Genomic DNA, 5,230 nt, shown 5'->3' with positions numbered 1-5,230 from the left:
GTGTGTATAATATATATATATATATATATATATATATATATATATATATATGTATATATATATATATTGTTACGCCGACCGCCTCGTCTCTCTACCACCAACACAAGGCAGGCTAGGCAGACGGCGTGCTATCCACAGGGTCGTGAACACTGAACAGCTCCAAGAGGCACCGAGCACCACAGCGTCCCAGAACACCACGAGGGGAAACTCCAAGTGGCGAGGCAGGGCACGAAATAAATTTACCCGTACACTTTTCTATAGGCACAATACAGGGGGAAACCAGCATGTCACACTGCACGATACAGCTTATAACAGGGCAACACAAAGTTTATATCAGGTCACAAGGGCACACACGAGGTCTTCACAGGAGCAGCACCTAACTGTGTCTCTCGGCTTGTTCCTCCGCGCCCCCGCTCACAGCCAGTTGCGTCCTGTTTGCCCAGGTCCCTTCATGTTAACACATGCCCAGGTCATCCTTTTCATGTTAACACATGTTTCGCACAGAGACAAAGACCCACTGGCGTAGCACTATCTCCCCCTATCAAGCAGACGACCCGTCTGCTCTGACATATCTAAACCTGAAACAAACTACAGAAAATTTAAATAAATTCAGTTCTCAGAAACACAAAAATCTTTCATCCAGCGCGGCTTTCTTCGCTCTCGCTGGGGTCGCTCTGGAGGAGGTGTGGGCGGCGGTAGATTGGCAGTGGCATCCAGAGTGGTATCTCCTGCCCCAAGACCTGGCTCATGGTCACCACTGACGTCTGTTGCATCGCCCTCACCGTCCAAATGCTCGTCCTCATCTCGGTCAGCGTCTGCCACGTCCTCATCGCCGCTACTGGGGCTAACGTCATCTTCTTTTTCACCATGGCCCCAGGAGTAGCTTCCTGGCCCATGGTAACGCCACAGCCGGTGTGCCAAGTCCTCGAGGAAGTCAGGCAACGGCCCCACACCAACCAACTCCTCGCTCCCCGACGTCTCTTCTGGACGCTCCACTTCCTCACAAGTGCCCAGCTTTGCACCAGCTGGCACCTTCTGGGCCTTATCGGAGAAGTTGGCTACCAACACTGTAACTAACCCCTCCCCTGGTCCAACAAGGCTCCGCCCAACCGCTACGCCATCAGCCAGCTGCAGGCTTTGGATGGGCTCCACGAGGCCCTCTACTCCACGTATCACTCTTGACAGTCGACACCGGATTCTAGACTCTGTCCTGGGGGCAAGGTGCAGTCGCTCAGCCATAACTACTTCTGCACAGCCAACCTCTGGAAGCAAGGGCACATCTTCACCGTGCACCCTCACCAGCTTCCGTCCAAGGTCGACACACGCCTTACTCTGCGTCAGGTAGTCAAGGCCCAGCAAGCAGTGCTCGTCCAGATCGGCCACATACACCGGCAGCCGCTGCACCGTGCTGCCCTCGCCAATACGAGCCTCCACTGGCCCCTTGAGCTGCACACAATGCCCCGTGACACCACAAAGTCTCTGTGGTGCGTCTGGAAGTCGCATAGTGGCCAACATATCAGGCCGCACTAGGGTCTTCTCAGCCCCAGTGTCCACTGTCAGGCGGCATGGCTTCCCATCTACTGAGCCCTCCACCTGCATCGTGCTGGTTCGACGGCAGCTTACCCAAGTCGGGGCCCGGGAATCGAGGACGGCTGGGTTTCGGCCCCCTTCTCCAGCCTGTCCGAGTTTTCCTCCTGTACCACTTCCTTAGCCTTAGGACATGCACTCAGATGGTGACCATACCTGCCACAGTCCTTGCAGCACTGCTGGAAGGCATCAGAATTCGTCTGGTTGAGAGGATGTGTTCTCCGCTCCCTCCAACACGGACTACATCTGTGCCCTTCCTTACCACAGCCCCAACACAAGCCTTGAAAAGTGCTCGGGCTCACCTTCCTCAATGCTATCTTCTCCACTTTAGCCTTCCAGGCCCCGGAAGTCATGGCGGGGCTGAGCAGCTGGCCCTAGGCCACTGGTTGCCTTCAGGAAGGCCTCGAACTCCAAGGCCCTCGCCAGCGCCACCTGCAGGTCCTCAGGGTGTGCCTGCTAGACGTAGATTTGCAGCAGCTGGTCCTGCAAAGCGTCAACAAAGAAATCGCGGGCCAGGACCCCGATCATCTCTTCCGCAGCCGCATGGTACAACCTCCTTACCAGTGCCTCCACATCCTGTGCCAGCTGGGACAGTGTCTCGCCACGCTCACGTGTCTGCTTCTTCAAGTGGGCCCGATATACCTCGGCCTGGTGGTGGTGCCCGAAACGGCGTTTCAAAGCCTCCACCACGCTGGTGTAAGAGGCATGTTGGGATGGCGGCAGATGCCCCAGCACTTCCACCGCGGGGCCCCTTAGCGCTGTTACCAGCTGCAGGGCCTTCTCTTCCTGGCTCCAGCCCTGGGCAGATGCCAGCATTTCAAATTGGGCGACATATGCCTCCCAGGCCACCTTCCCGTCGTACTCAGCTGGCTTACGCCTCACAGAATGTCTGGAGGCCGAGGGGCTGCAGGGTGGAGAACGCGTGCCGTGAACTAACACGCCTGGGGGGAGGGAGGCAACGAGGCTGGTTGACCGGGTCCGAGTTTGCCGCCACCTATATCCAAGGGAGCGGTTCCGATGGGTCCCCAGCCTTCTGCAGCGACCACTGGCTCCGACACGATGCTGCGAGGCCCGGGGGTTTCCTGCCACGGACCCCAGGCAGACCCCAGTAAATCTGACACTCTGGCATCTGTTGCCAGAACCTCGTCTGCCTTCTCTGCTTGCAACGTTACTACCTCGTGACGCCGCCTTTCCGCCTTCACTTCCTCCCTCAGGCCCTGAACCTTGCCCTTCAGAGTCTGCACCTCCTCCATCAGTTCACTCTTCACGCTGTTGCAGGCCTTGTCGGTGTACTGCTGAGTTTCCATCTTCACAGATGCAAGATTGCTCTGTAGCACCTCAACAAGTCGGCAGAACTGTTCCTCTGCCTTCCTTGCCTGCATCTCGACGAGATGGTGCGCCTGCTCGTGTGCCCTCTGTGCCTGCTCTTCTGCCCTTTGTGCCATTTCCTCTCTCATACCGGTCAGCATGGCAGTGATCAGGTCCATCTGGCTCGGCTTCACCTCACTCGTGCCTGCCTCAGTCATAGCCTCCTCTCTCTCATGGCTGCCGCCATCTTTGGACGACATGATAAATCGGCGCGTCTCACTGATCAAATATCACAAATCCCACTTCTGACACCATTTGTTACGCCGACCGCCTCGTCTCTCTGCCACCAACACAAGGCAGGCTAGGCAGACGGCGTGTTATCCACAGGGTCGTGAACACTGAACAGCTCCAAGAGGCACCGAGCACCACAGCGTCCCAGAACACCACGAGGGGAAACGCCAAGTGGCGAGGCAGGGCACGAAATAAACACACGATGACAGTCTTTCCTTTATTTACACAAGTTATTTACCCGTACACTTTTCTATAGGCACAATACAGGGGGAAACCAGCATGTCACACTGCACGATACAGCTTATAACAGGGCAACACAAAGTTATATCAGGTCACAAGGGCACACACGAGGTCTTCACAGGAGCAGCACCCAACTCCGTCTCCCTTGGCTTGTTCCTCCGCTCCTCCGCTCACAGCCATTTGCGTCATGTTTGCCCAGGTCCCTTCATGTTAACACATGCCCAGGTCATCCTTTTCATGTTAACACATGTTTCGCACAGAGACAAAGACCCACTGGCGTAGCAATATATATATATATATATATATAACATATTTATATTATATAATATATATATATATATAATATATATATATATATATATATATATATATATATATAATGTTTATAAAATTGAATAGAAATAAATGTGTATATATAATATATATAATATATATATAACATATTAATGACATGCTATTCTTTCTTGAAGTTTAGACATTTAAGGTTGACACCATACCTTGGTTTAAGTTGGAAAGAAAAATGGGAGAAAACGAATATTAGGAACAGACCTAAGGTTCAGTCAATGAGTTACAACGAAAGTGAAAAGGTCTGTCTTTATTTCTTGGTCCTTTTCACCCAGCTTCGCTCTCCAATATTCTCTCTTATAAGAACTCGTTTAGGCAGAAAAAAAAAAACACGTCAATCGAGATGATCGCTATGTAAGTCTTAGGTTTGCTTCTAATATTTCATATTATCATCGTCATCACTGGCACTGCTTTCATGATTAAATTCTTTCTGTTTGTTATTGTTATTTTTGTTTCCATCATTAATTTTGACCGGTTGTTATCACGACCATTATAATTATTGTTCCTGTAATGCATACATCATGTTACTTTCACATTTATCATTCACTCAATCTTTCATCTTCACTTCGCCCTTTTTTGATCCTCACATATTTTCGAAAGTAAACTGGAATATGACTACATAATGATGTAGATAATCCCAATTGATTTTTTTTTTTTTTTTTTTGTGTGTGTGTGTGTGTGTGTGTGTGTGTGTGTGTGTGTGTGTGTGTGTGTGTGTGTGTGTGGGTGTGTGTGTATGTGTGTCAATCTACATATCAGAATTTAAGATGGGTGACTATATGCACTTATCGGAAAAAAATACGTTTTTTCCCTGAGAATTTGAATATTAAATTTCAATCATTGTTAGTGAATAATAAAACTGTAAATTACCTAAAATTTACAATTATATTTACTTTGCATATTACATGTTATTTAAAGTTTCCAATCATAGTAAGGCATCAAAATAAATTGTTTCTCCCTAATAATTTTAATACGCAAATATACTGAGGACATGAATGTATATTTTTCATTACAAAAGGAGACACTGTATAAAGTTCCCCTCCATCTTTACTCCATTCTTCTCTCATCTTTACATCTTTTCGATAATTAATAAATTTATGACTATGGGCTCACGCAGCCAAGACCCACATAATCATATGGAAAATTCTTCATTGATTTTCCTATACCATTCTTTGACATCCTTCATCTACACTTCAGAGATAAAGCTGAATGAATCACTGTAACGCATATGAAATTATGATTTTTCGACAACCGGATAAAATTCAATCACTGTTGAAATATAAGGATAATAATAATATATACCTAATTCTTTTATTCCCATAATTTACTGAATTTCTCACGTTATTCATAAATCGTATCTCACTGTTTCCAATGAACACTATATACAGAACTTGCACAGAATTCGATGAATGTGACCCTAATATTAATATACGTCAACATTTTTATACTATCTTATCCA

The sequence above is a fragment of the Penaeus monodon genome, chromosome 38 (assembly GCF_015228065.2).
Source record: "Penaeus monodon isolate SGIC_2016 chromosome 38, NSTDA_Pmon_1, whole genome shotgun sequence".
Classification (NCBI taxonomy): Eukaryota; Metazoa; Arthropoda; class Malacostraca; order Decapoda; family Penaeidae; genus Penaeus; species Penaeus monodon.
The sequence above is the reverse complement of the archived record's forward strand: the minus strand, read 5'-3'. Positions refer to the sequence as shown.